The sequence below is a fragment of the Muntiacus reevesi genome, chromosome 10 (genome assembly GCF_963930625.1).
Source record: "Muntiacus reevesi chromosome 10, mMunRee1.1, whole genome shotgun sequence".
Classification (NCBI taxonomy): domain Eukaryota; kingdom Metazoa; phylum Chordata; class Mammalia; order Artiodactyla; family Cervidae; genus Muntiacus; species Muntiacus reevesi.
In genome coordinates, this window is record NC_089258.1 from 38,322,471 (window position 1) to 38,336,656 (window position 14,186).

The 14,186-nt window shown below is 41.7% G+C and overlaps 1 pseudogene; it reads left to right on the plus strand.

Moving 5' to 3' along the window:
- Positions 1-12,708: 12,708 nt before the first annotated feature.
- Positions 12,709-12,827, plus strand: LOC136143941 (5S ribosomal RNA; annotated as a pseudogene).
- The last annotated feature ends 1,359 nt before the right edge of the window (positions 12,828-14,186 follow it).

A 14,186-nucleotide genomic window follows, 5' to 3' on the forward strand; every position in this document is an offset into this window, starting at 1 on the left:
GTCTTGAGAAAAATAAAAGGAGATTTCTTTCTCCATTCACAAATGATGGCATTTAGTTATAATGTTTAGGAATCTTTTGACTACAAATCATTGACCCTCATTTGGCCTTGATCAAGAGACTCTTTATCCCAATCAGGCCTCTCTGAGAGCCTGGGATAATTTCCCTAGGCATCAAGTACCATGAATCTTCCACACCCCCTCCTCTAGTGTAACCCTTGTAATACCTGAGATACAACACCACCTGCAGCTTAAGAAACAGTGGAAACATGACCTACTTCAGTCACGTCAGCAGAGATTTTGTCTTGCAACAGTTCATTCTTTGAGTAAATGAGGTGCAGTCTTGAATAGCTGTAGGATAGTAGATTGATTGCTGATGGAGCCCATTTAAGCAGCCCCATTCCCCACCACTCAGATCCCCCACCGCTCAGATTACCCACCACTCAGATTACCCACCACTCAGATCAACCACCACTCAGATCTCCCACCACTCAGATCCCACAACTCAGATCACCCACTGCTCAGATCTCCCATCACTCAGATCTCCCACTGCTCAGATCCCCCACTGCTCAGATCACCCACCACTCAGATCCCACAACTCAGATCACCCACTGCTCAGATCCCCCATCGCTCAGATCACCTACCACTCAGATCCCCCACCGCTCAGATCACCCACCACTCAGATCTCCCACCACTCAGATCCCACAGCTCAGACCACCCACCACTCAGATTCCCCATCGCTCAGATCACATACTGCTCAGATCCCCCACCACTCAGATCCCCTACTGCTCGGATCACCCACCATTCAGATCTCCCACCACTCAGATTCCCCATCGCTCAGATCACCCACCACTCAGATCCCCCACCGCTCAGATCTCCCACCGCTCAGATCACCCACTGCTCAGATCCCCCATCCCTCAGATCACCCACCGCTCAGATCCCCCACCACTCATATCCCCCACCACTCAGATCCCCCACCGCTCAGATCTCCCACCGCTCAGATCCCCCAATGCTCAGATCACCCACCGCTCAGATCCCCCATCACTCAGATCACCTACCGCTCAGATCCCCCATCCCTCAGATCCCCCACCGCTCAGATCCCCCACCACTCAGCCACAGTTCATAGGCATCTGTGACAGACTGAACCCAGAAAGAACACAACAGTTGCAGCTGCCGTGGTGCCCAGAGCACAGAATGCCCTTTTAGCCTCTTTGGAGAATGAAAGAGAGAATGACCCACCATACTGCACTCTGGCCCTGACGATGCTCCTGTCCATCCTGTTCTCACAGCAAGGGACATGGCAGGCTCACTGATGGTCTGAGCTGGATGAGACCTACTGCAGCCCAAGCTCACCATTTACCAGATCCAAGGAAAAGGAGGTCCCAGGAGGTTAACTGACGCTCTACTAAATCTTACAGGAATTGGAAGCATGACTCAGACCACATGTCAGGTCACTAGAATCTTAATCATATGTCCTTTCTATTTGAATATCCTGTCTCTCTGCTTCACTGGTGCTTGGGACTCTTTTTTTTCCTCCAATAACTGCTCATGCTTTAGAATAAATCTACTGTTTCCTCCAGAGTATAGATCATAGAGACCAGGATATGTGCCAGGACTGTATCTAAAACCTCATCACCTTCCTGTCACTAGATAACTTCATAATTTATTAATCCAGCAAAGCTTCCTAGGTGACTAATATATAGAAAAATTCTGTATCTACAGTAAAAGTCAGTGTGTGATAATTCTGTGTATGATAATTAATCATTTAATTAAACATTCCAGTGAAATGAATCCTGATTGTTTTCATGAAGCAGCTGAAGTCACACAAAGATTACAGCAATCAGACAAAGTGGACTCAGTCTAGAGCCTTGCTCTGGTACAATAGCATCAGCAAACAACTGGCAGGTGTTAGAAATGCAGGTTCTCAGGCTGTGCCTCAGGCCTACTGAATCAGAAGGAGATGAAGACGTTAATTGCTCAGTCGTGCCTGATTCTTTGCGACTCCATGGACGGTAGCCCTCCAGGCCTCTTTGTCCACGGAATTTTCCAAGCAAGAATACTAGATTGGGTAGCATTCCCTTCTCCAGGGGATCATCCCAACTCAGGGATTGAACCCATGTGTCCAGCATTGCAGGCAGATTCTTTACCGCCAATCAGAATCTACACTTCAATCAGATCCTCAGGAGGTTTGTACTCACATTAACATTTGAGAAATCTGAAACACAGTACAGAGAAGCAGAGGAAGGAGGCAGTATTTTGACTGATGTGATTAAGAAGGATCCTACAGCAGAGGGCAGCAGACTGATGTGCTTATCAAGGCACTTGGATCAGACAGACCTGGATTAAGCTGGAGGAAGTTGACAAGTTATTTAAATGATTTGGCCATAAAATGGGCATGGCATTAGTGCCTGTCTCCTAGGGAGCAAGAAAATACTTGTTATATGAAAGCAAGGTGGGTGTGGGGAATGAAAAAGTGGACAAAGGAAGGAGGGGAATTAGAATTAAATAATCCACAGCATTGTGGCAGCTGAAGGGAATAGGTTTGACTTTATTGTTGGCCAGGGGAAGTGATAATGCCATTAGCAAAAACAGAGGAGAAATTTCATCTAGTGGAAGATGAGGGAAGAAGGAGGCTAGCATGTCTCGTCTTTTCTCTGGGAATTTTGATCCTTGAGTCTCACTTCAGCATGTCAGTCTCTGAACTCCAGACGATGCGCACAATTGAATTCAGTGGAAGCAGAGGTGAATTCCTCCTCTCAGTTGCGTTCCTCCCCTGTGCTCCCCTGGGGCCCCTGAATATTTCCCTGAAATAGATACAGAGCAGCCCTTTAACTTCACTATAAAAAGGCTCCCTAAATGCAGCTCGATTTTTCACTCCACATAGCATTTTGCTTTATGCACATAGTCATCTAATGTAAAGGGTAATTCGGGGTTGATAAATTAGCAGACAGGAAAGAGGCCTACCCGGAGCTCCAGTGAGCCGTTTAGCATTTGGTGAGCTCTGTAGAGCCTCGGTCACTTCCCACACACAGAGGTAGTAAATATCCCTCTCCGGATGGTACTTGCGGAGAACGCCTCTGCATTTTGATACTCCACGAAGTGTATTCCTGCGAGCAGCAGTCATTTCATGTTCCAGATTAGAACTTCAGAGCCACACTTCTGGGGGTCTTTTTAGTTCAGTGGCGAAATGATACTCCAGGGAGGTGTCATGACTTCCTGGGATCCTTATTCAGCTAGTTATCTAAGTGAGTTATTTAGGTACTTTTCTTTGTTTCTTTCTTTCCCCCACCCCTCTCTCCCCACTGCCTTCTCTGTCTCTGCTTCTCTCTCTCCTTCCATGACTTTTCACTGCTGGTAAAAAGTTAGTGATGTTGGATAAAAGTGAAAGTGTTAGTCACTCAGTTGTGTCCGACTCTTTGATACCCCATGGACTACAGCCCACCAGGCTCCTCTGTCCATGGAATTCTGCAGGCAAGAATACTAGGGTGGGTTGCCATTCCCTTCTCTAGGGGATCTTTCCGACCCAGGGATCTAGCCCAGGTCTTCCGCATTGCAGACAGATTCTTACCATCTCAGCCATCGGGGTTAGATAAATCTAACTATAAAATTAAATCAAGTCAGGCTTAAACAGGGAGCATACATTGAGATAATCCTTTCATTCATTATTGAGATGCAGTAGTTGTTTTTTAAGTCTAATTGGTTTACAATGTTGTGTTAGTTTCAGGTATGTAGCAAAGATATATCTATCTATCTATATCTATAATTATACCAGTTATAACATATCAGTTATAGATATAGATCTATGGTAGTCTTTTCAGATTCTTTTTCCTTATAAGTTATTACAAAGTAATCAATAGAGTTCTCTGTGTAATACAGTAGGTCTTCATTGGTTATCTATTTTATATATAGTAGTGTATGCATGCTAATCCACAATTACTAACTTAGCCCTCCCCTTCCTTTCCTTTTTGCTAACCATAAATTTGTTTTGTATAACTGTAGGCCTATTTCTGTTTTCTTTATAAATTCAGTTGTGAGATGCAATTGTCCAATTGTGACCCTGCGTAATAGCTCATCTGGCTTAGGAACTGAGACTCCTACTCAAGGTTAAACTCAATATGAATCTATAGTATGATGTATTTTGCCAAAAAAAAGAAAGAAAAAATAAAAAGGGTCTCATATAAATATCATCTCAGGTGAAGCTCAAGCTGATGAGGGTGAAGGTTATATGCATTCCATAGGACATGGGTATTACGATATTAAAGTTTCTCCTGACTCCAAAAGTTCACTCTTCTGGGAAAATTGTTTCACTAAATTTAGCAGTGTCAAGCTGGTAAGCTGAGAAGAAACAGGAGATAAGGTGAGCTTTTTTAAAACTTGAAAATTGCATATGTGAGCTCTGAATTCAGCATCTTCATTCCTTTGTAAGGAGTTGGATTTTCCATTAGGGCTCCCTGTGGGCCGAAGCTCTGTAGAAGGACGCAGTTGATTTGAGGTGGTAATGGACTATACATAAAGGAAGTCCTCCTGCCTAGCAGGTCCTATGCTAGTGGACTGTTTATTGGAATCATGATTATTTTTGTTATTTTTGATAATTTGTACAATCATTGTGCTGCCAAATTCCTCTTGTTTCAGGTTCACATACTTTGGTCTTTAGGTGATGCAGTGAGGATGCTAGATGAGATAGCAACCAGCCTGGCTTCATTTCTTTTTCAAAAATTTTAATTTATTTCCTCATTTTTATTTTAGTCTGGGTTGGATCTTCATTGCTGGGTGAGGGATTTTCTCTCGCTGCGGCAAGCAGGGTCTACTCTCTGCGTGTGGTGAGCAGGCTTCTCATTTCAATGGCATCTCTCGTTGTGAGCATGGGCTTCGGTAGATATGGCATGCAGGCTTAGTTGCCCCTCAGCATGTGGAATCTTCCCCGACCAAGAATGGGACCGGTGTCCCCTGCATTGGCAGGCACGTTCTCAACCACTAGACCACTAGGAAAGACACTGGCTACGTTTCTGCCTCCAACAAATTGCTGACGATGAGCCACTTACATTCTCTGCCTCTACGTTACTACTCCCTGAATCGAGTCATTCCAGTCCCTGGCATTTGTGTAAAAGCTGACAGTTTTAAGTCACTTTTATGGTCATTTTTTTCTTCATTAGAATCTCCAAATTACCCAATGAAGAGATCAGGGTAATATTGATATAGATTTTTAAAAATCGTTTTACTGAAGAGGAAACCCACAGGATGATAAATCAAGTGCTTGCTTAAGGTTAGACTGCAATAAATGAGGAAGAATGTCCTTGAACTCAGAGTTTTTGACTTTCATCAAAAGACACAAAGTTTGAAAAGATAAAGTTATGCCTCTCATGCAAATATAAAGTGAACATATGATTTTATTTAGCTAATTAGTTAATAAGGGTGACAGATATTACAGCTAGTTCAAAGGAAAACTCAAAAGTATCACACAGTATAATGAGATCAGAAATGCTGCAATCAAGGTACAAATGAATTTTTAAATAATTTTCCCCCAAAATGTTCAATAACCATAGAGTGATAATCCATTGCATTCCATGGACATAATTTCTATTTCTATAAACAAAAATTATTTGTATTACTGTTAGTTGTAAACAACTTGTAGGATTGTAAAATAACTCAAAGACAATGTGAGGCAGAGACAAATTTAATGGGTGAGCATCTTACAAAATTTTTAACAATAGCTTCCTAAATTCAAAATACAATGTTCTCATTGTACAAATCCACACTCTAAAGAACAATCTTTTTTTTCTCTCTGGTCCTACAACTGATCATCTATGATATTTGTTATACAGATATCAATATTTTAGAGTGGTTAGCATTCAGGAATAGATGCTAAAATACTCAGGTAATTATCATACGGTAAAAAAATTTTAAAACATTAAATACATTTAAAACATTTTTAATCATTAGATTAGCATCTTTGGGCACTTACTATATACTGAGAGCCAATAGCATCTATTAATAAGTGACTTTGATTTTCTTATGTCATATAATCATCAAAGCAATCTTATGACACTGGCCCATTTTTCAGACAAGAAAACAGTCATGAATATAGAACTTATACTAAGCATCCATTTAATATTCACTAGAATAAGATCCTAGATTTTAATATTTTTGTAGTACTTAAATGAATCACATTATGCATAAAATACTTAACTGCCCTGTACTTGAATTTGGCCATCTAAAACTGAGGTGATAATATAAAAATATGTGCTATTAATGCCAGGAGGGATTCAAGAAATTTAGGAACAAAAATATTATATCAACCAAAGAGTATATATCACTAAGAGTTGTCTGTGAAATCTCCATGTGAAGTGAATGGTTTTCATCAATGCCTCTCATAGGACTCCTACCGAGAGACTGTTCTGGAAGAGACGGGTAGGAAGTATAGGTCTCTATTTAAAACAGAAAAAGCACTCTCAGTTAAATCATTGCCTTCAGAACTGGACAAAGATAACACTTCCTCTGAGCAATTTACAAGATTTATTTAACCTATCTGAGCCTCAGTTTCTTCATCTTAAAATGGATAAAGTACCATTACAGACCTCAGAGGGCCTCGTGGGTTAAATGAGATAAAGCACTTAGGATTATGCTTGGCACGTGGTAGAATCCAACAAATGGAAATTTACATGATTTATTATTATTGTTAGACCCCCTGCGCTCAAATTCAGCATCCGCCTTTAATATTAATATTACTTTACATTTTAAATAATGACTTTGTCTGGAAACAATTTTAAGTAATAGATAGTTTAGAGTGCATGTTTCCTAACTCTGCCATCTCTCTGGGGATTCTCTTATATGCCCCCAGGGAGCTGTGCTTTCTCCGTTGAGAATGTGAGACTAGCTCTTCAGCGTCCCTTTGAATTTTGTCTTACAAGGCAGGCTGTGCCTCTTGCCTCTGACATCAGAATACGGAGAGGGACAGGGCACAGATTAATCCTGCTGCAGTGGGAGTAATTCTTAGCTTTTGTTGGGATGAGCAACTGGAGACAACTACTTTCTTGATTTGGAAAAGATGACTTTCACATTGCTTAAATCAAATCTCTCACTTCCAAAAGTACCATTTATAAAGCATTATGAATTTAACCCAGTTCAGCCCTTCATTCGACTTTGTTTCAGGTTGTTACTGAAGTATGGAGGGCATACACACAGAAGGATGAAGTCCCTCCCCTCCAGGGACTCACGGTCTAGTGGGGAAGCCCAACCGTCACACGCAAACAGTGCATGCTAGATTTAGAAAGTTAACAGTGGAAATTAAATCCAGAGGCTACAAACCACTGGCCAGTAGGCCGGCTTGACCTACAGATATGTATATTTGATTTGAATTCTGTTGCAATCTTTCCAAGTTTAAACATAAAAATGACAATTTTCTAAATTAAAATAACACTAGATCTCCTAAGAAACTCAGGATTTCGGGTGTCTCCCTAACATGGACTTTAAAACCCTATCCAGCAACCATGCGTGATCCATGAGCAGTAACAGTCACTTCTAGAACGCTCTAGGGCTCTCTGGTTCACCATATCCAGTTTAAATTACTGATTTATCCTAACTCCTCAGTCCCTGAGTATATTTGATCACGTGACCCTGGAAATAGTGACTCCTGAGGAGTATAATGTGTCCAGGAGAAGAGATAAATTCATTTCAACAGGGTAATGAAGCTAGAAAAATAGCAAAGTAAAATCTGAGCATCTGAGCATCTGTGTTTCTTATATGTCACATACATTTTCTCAATTTTGCAATGACTGTCTTAAGTAGGTGGCACTATTAACACTTTCACGTTTGAGAAAAATGAGGCTCAGAGATTATTTAAAAATAGCCTAATTGGCAGAGCTAAGATGTAATTCCAATATAGCAGACAGAAAATAACCTGAGAAGATTTTATTTTTAAATGGATATATTTGCTTTGTAGTTTATATTACTCAGGACAGAGTAAGCTCTGCCATAGTAATAAACACCAATGTATCAATGACTCAACATGCAGTAGTGGGCTCAGCAAATTCTAGGACAATAAGCCTCCTTCCCTGAAGCAGCGAGTGAACTCAGCAGTTTCTGTCTTGGGGCTTCATCATGGCAACCAGGGTTTCCCACAATTGCTACTGCAAGAGGAAAGGGGAGCTCAGCCGTTCTGCATGGCTTTCACTGTCTCAGCCTAGACGTGTCACTTCTCTTCACAGTCCATTGTTCAAAATTAATGGAATGACCCTGCTAAAAAGCAAAGAGCCTGACAAGTCTGCGCGCCCAGGAAGGAGAGGGGGCTGCGTGTCAGTGAACGTGAGTCATGTCTATCACGATCACCTTTAGCGAGTTAGAGAAACTCTGGGTCTCACCTTTGTTTCTGGGAAAGGATAATAAAATCCTTCTCACAAGATTTTAGTGATGGTTTGAGATGCTGTTCATAAAGTCCTGCTTACAGTGGATGACTTCTAATGACCAATAAACACATCTATTTGATTTGCTAAATCTGATAAACAGAATGAGCGGTCACAGTGCTTTTTCTGTGTGGAATTAGGCAACTGAGTTGTAGCCTCAGTTCCAATATTGATGGTTAGCAGCTGTGGAAAAATCTCTGAGGTTTCATCCAAAGGGTGCCCGTGTGCCTGCTAAGTCATTACAGCCGTGTTCAACTCTTTGCAACCCCATGGACTGTAAACCCCCAGGCTTCTCTGTCTATGGGATTCTCCAGGCAAGAATACTGGAGTGGGTTGCCATGCCCTCCTCCAGGGCATCTTCCTGACCCAGGGATGGAACCCAGGTCTCTTACATTTCCAAGCACTGGCAGGCTGGTTCTTTACCTCCAGTACCACCTGGGAAGCCCTTATCTAAAGGGTTAGAGGGTGAAAATACATGATTACTGGATTCCCCTCTGCTCCCATGGTCTGTGTCTACGTATAGTTTCCTTCAGAACAACTGTGAATGTTGTCTACTAGCACCTCGCACACTCCTCTGTTAGTTGTTCCACTGGCAGAAATAGAGACAAAAAATAATTTCCCATTTGAGGATTCTACCATGTAGGGGGTCCAGCACCATGTTAGATAAACAAACAGATGTTTGAGGAAATTAGTGACTGCCTGTATTAGGTAGCTCAGGCTGACATAAAAAGAATCCCACTGTCTGGGTAGCTTGAACCTCAGATTATTTTGTTATAATTCTGAGGGCCAGAATTTCAAGATTGAGATGTTGTCAGGGTTGGTTTCTGATGAGAGGGTCTTCCTGGCTTGCCGATGGCCCCCTTTTGCCGTCCTTACACGCCTTTTCATTGTGTGCACACGTGCCTGGTGTCTCTCCCTGGCCTTAGAAAGTCATCAGTCTTATTGGATGAGGGCTTCACCCTTGTGATGTTAATTAACCTTTATTACCTCCTTATAGACTCTATCTTCAAATACACTTACATTAAGAGATAAGGCTTCAACATATGAATTCGCAGGGGAGATTATTTAGTCCATAATACCACCATAAACCATGATGATTGAAAATATGGCCTTAGAATCTGGACCATAAAAAATGCTTTAAAAGGATTCCCTCTTCTACAGGGTACAGTGATTTTCAATGGAAAAGGCTCTACTTTGGGAGCACTTTCTTATCAAGTCCTATCGCTTCTCTGGGTCTCTGCTTCTTATCTGTGAAATTAAGGTAGTAAGGAAGCAATGTATATGTTTTATCTCTAATCCAATCCAAAAGATTAATGGTGAAAACAAAAGAACTGAGACCCTGTCTCGGATCAGCAAGAAAGTATTATATGATTAACTACAGATGCTTTTTGTGGGCACAGAAAGTGACAAAATGATATTCACAAAAGTTATGTATCTGAAAATTTTGTATTCAAGTAAACTTTAAAGGACCTACCGACTCTAGCATTATCATTCTATCAATGAGCACAGTCCCTTTTAGAAAGAGAGTCCCTTAGACTTAGAAAATCAGAAAGTAAACAGTATTTAGTCACTTTTGCAAGTCGAGACCTAAAAGCAAATTGGAAATAAATAATGTGGTCCTGATGCCCAAGTGGAGACCTCTGTCAGACTGGGTGGGAGACACGATGAAGTGAAGGGAAAGTGACCCAGTCCTGCCCGACTCTGTGAACCCATGGACTGTAGCCCACCAGGCTCCTCCGTCCAGGGGATTCTCCAGGCAAGAATGCTGGAGTGGGTTGTCACTCCCTTCTCCAGGGCATCTTCTTGACCCAGGGACTGAGCCCAGGTCTCCGGCATTGCAGGCAGATTCTTTGCCATCTCAGCGTGGTGATAACCTGTTAGCTAGATAACCTGAGCAGAGACCCTGCGGCGTGTTCACCGAAAGGGGGCAGTAGAGGCCAGGCTCAGCAAAGCAGGCCCGAAGACCGGCGCTGGGCCCACAGCGGCAGCTCTCGGGGGGTGGATGCCAGTTACCAGGGGAATGCATGACGGGGAACGCCTGATGCTTAAATGACAGAGCAGGGGTGATTTTTTTTTTTTTTTTTTTTTTTTTTTTTTGCCAAGGAGCACTTGTACCATGTGGAGAGAAAACTATGGCTTTCCACTTGCTTTTAAACCATTCCCCTCACCATCTTGAACTCACTGACCAGGACCAGCGCTTTCCCCCTAAGCAGGAAGAGCAAATTGCACGTCTCTGGTTGACCTGGAGGGCTGGGGCGGAGCGCCTGGCGATTTTCATTGCAACCCCCTGCCAATGTTTATTTCTATCTCTTGGAGGAAGACGGCTTGTTAGGGAGGACAATTAACTCATCAGCTACTATTAGCAGGGCCTAATGACCGCCAGGTTTTTCTGGGAAATCGCATCCTCTCGCTGCCCTTCCCAGAAAGGACTTCCTCCTGCCGGGAGGCTGTTTAATCACAACCACAAACAATCGCGAATCAGGGGAAGGCAGTGGTATGAAGCAGTGTCTCTCCTGTGGGGAACCCAGTGATTGCAGAGGAAAAGCAGAACAAAACCTGCTTGCATCTCCCCGGGGCGTAGAGACCGACTTGCTCCCCGTAGTGTGTGAACAAGCTGCTCTCCATCTTCCGGATGACCTCTCAGGATGCTGATCTTGAGCCTGCCCATCCTCTTAGTGGTTATGCATTCAGTCCACACTACATAATTATGCTTATATCCTTTTTATTTAAGAATTGAGTCGGTATTTATTCTGGCCATACACACTAAACATTCTCCCCTCCCCTTACATTACTTTCTCCAAGACTACTCCAGTAACCTAATTGAGTTTTTTTTTTTTTTTTTTTTTTCCAATTCTTACCTCTTTCAATCCATTCATCACAATGATAGCCAGAGTGATTTTCAAAGAACATCGCTTTGTCAGATCGCGGTCAGCAACTCTCCTGGAAATTTCCAGTGGCTTCTCCTTGCATTTATAGTGAATTCTCAACTGCTTCTCCGACCTACCATGCCAGGCTTGACCTGGAGTCTGCCCGCTCTTCAACCCCACTTCAAGACACCATTCCCCATACTCATTATGCTCCGTGTGTCTTTTAAATCCTAGAAAATAGAAAGTGTCTTCCTTTCTCAGTGCCTTGGTACATCTTTGCTTTTGTTGAGAATCTTCTTCTCCACCTGCTCCTTACTTAGATTCCACCCATTTTTCAAGCCTAAGCTTCAATGTCTCTTTTTCCATAAATGTCTTTTCTGATCTTCCTAGAGGTAGTAACAGTCACTTAGGGCTGTCATAGCAAAATACCACAGCCTGGGTGCCTTCAACAAGAGAAATTAATCTTCTTGCAGTTTTTGGAGTACAGACGATCAAGGTCAAGGTGCTGACATGGTTGGTTTCTCCTAAAGTTTCTCTCCATAGCTTGCAGATGGGGAGGCTTAGCCCAGGTTTTCGCCTTCTCCCAGTGTCTTTGTATATATATATATATATATATATATTTTTTTTTTTTTTTTCTATTTCTGCATTCCTGTTATTTCTTCCTCTTTAAAAAAAAGTATTTCTTTATGTATTTATTTGGCTATGCTGGGTTTTTAGTTGTGTCATGCAGGATCTTTCGTTGAAGCTAGGGGGATCTAGTTCCCTGATCAGGGAGCAAACCCAGGCTTCCTGCACTGGCAGTAGAGAGTCTTAACCAATGGACCTCCAGAGAAGTCTCCTTTCTCTCTTTTTATAAAGACACCCATTATATTGGATTAGAGCCCCATTCTTATGCCCTTATTTCATTATCTCTATAAAGATCCTATTCTCTAAATATTGTCACATTTGGAGTTAGGGCTTCAATACATGAATTGGAGGGGGACGAAATTCAATCCATAACAGAGATCTTTCCTTATCTACATTCCCCACGAGATTATCTATTTTAGTACCCAGAGCTTTTCATTCATAATTTTCTGTGTACTTTAAATTTTGTCATTATTTTAAAGCATACATTTAATTGTTTATTATCAATTCTACTAGACTAGTAAACTTAATATACTTTTCACCTTTCTATCTCCAGCACCTGGAATAGTGCCTAGAACACAACAAGCACTCAAATATTGATTAAATGGAAGAATAATTTGACTGTTCAGTCACTGGACAGGGCCTAGGTCTGCTTCTTCATCACCTAATCACCAATATTGTAGCTGAGGCTGTTACCTGTATCAACTTGAATGAAAGAACAACTCATTACAGGAAGCAGGCCCTCATCACTAGCACTTCTAACATAGTGTATTGATCAGGGTCAAGTCAGGAGATAAAATGCATTCTTAAATTGAAAGGGAGTCCACGGCCATAACACCCTGAATGTGCCCGATCTTGTCTGATCTCAGAAGCCAAGCAGGGTCAGGCCTGGTTAGTACTTGAATGGGAGACTGCTTGGGGATACCAGGTGCTGTAGGCTTAAAACAAGCAAACAAACAAACAAACAAACAAAAAACAAGAAAAAAAATTGAAGGGGAAACTTTCAATATAAAAATGTATTAACTAGTAAACAAGGATTAGAGCTTCCCAAGTGCTGCTAATAATAAAGAACTTGCCTGCCAATGCAGGAGATTTAAGAGACATGGGTTCGATCTCTGGGTCAGGAAGATCCCCTGGAGAAGGGGCAACCCACTTCAGTATTCTTGCCTGGAGAATCCCATGGACAGAGGAGCCTGGCCGGCTACAGTGCGTAGGGTCTCAGAGAGTCGGACACGTCTGAAGTGACAGCACGCAAATAGGAATTAACTGTTAAGAGGGAAAAAGAGAACTCTGAAGAATATAGTAATTGCAGAAAGAGGAGTGTTTACAGAGCTCAACTCCAGTATCACAAAGCCAGGTGAAGAAGGGTGGATTTGGAGTTGAAAGGAAATAATTTGATAAATGTAATACTTACTGCTTAAGAACATAGATCTGAATATAGGAACATCTGGGTAAAAATTCAGTATAGGGCCATAGATTTTGATTTCTAAATTTGCAGGGGCAGTGAACTCTTTAAAGGAGAGGTAGAATTAGAACTAGACTTTAGTAATCACATTAATCTATAAGATGAATGCTTGCTGTTGTCAGTCGCTGTCATGTCCAACTCTTTTGCAGCCCCATAGACTATAAGCCACCAGACTCCTCTGTCCAAGGGATTTTCCAAATGAGAATACAGGAGTGGATTGCCATTTCATTCAACAGGGGTTCTTCCTGAACCAGGGATGGAACCCATATCTCTCACATAGCAGTGGATTCTTTACCGCTGAGCCGCTGGGGAAGTTTTTTATAAGAAGAATACATATGATAATAATGTTACATGCAGAAGGATTTGATATAGATTTAAGAAACTAAAGATCTAATTCAAAGTAACTTAATTAGTACTTTTTTTTCCCACTAAAAAGTGTTTAAGATAGGTCTTGTGTTAGTTAACTCAATTATCAAGGACACAGATCTTTTAACATATTTCTCCTTGGCCACACCCATCATGTAAACTTGTCCCCTTATAAAATTTATCTCATGGATGCATTTTGTTTGTAGTTGTTCCAGTGATCATGTTGACTGACCACTCCCAAAGACAGAAAAGGAATTGTCCTTTTTATGAGTTTCTTTTTAATAGCAATGAAACATTCCCCCCCTCCACCCCCCAGAACCTCTGCTTATGATCTTCTTGGCCAGAATCAAGCTTAAGGCTATATTTAAACTAGTAACTATTAAGGGTGATAGGACAGCCATATTGACTTAGACCCACCATGATTCAATCTTCATGGTGAGGTTGAGCATAATATTTATGGAACCACAA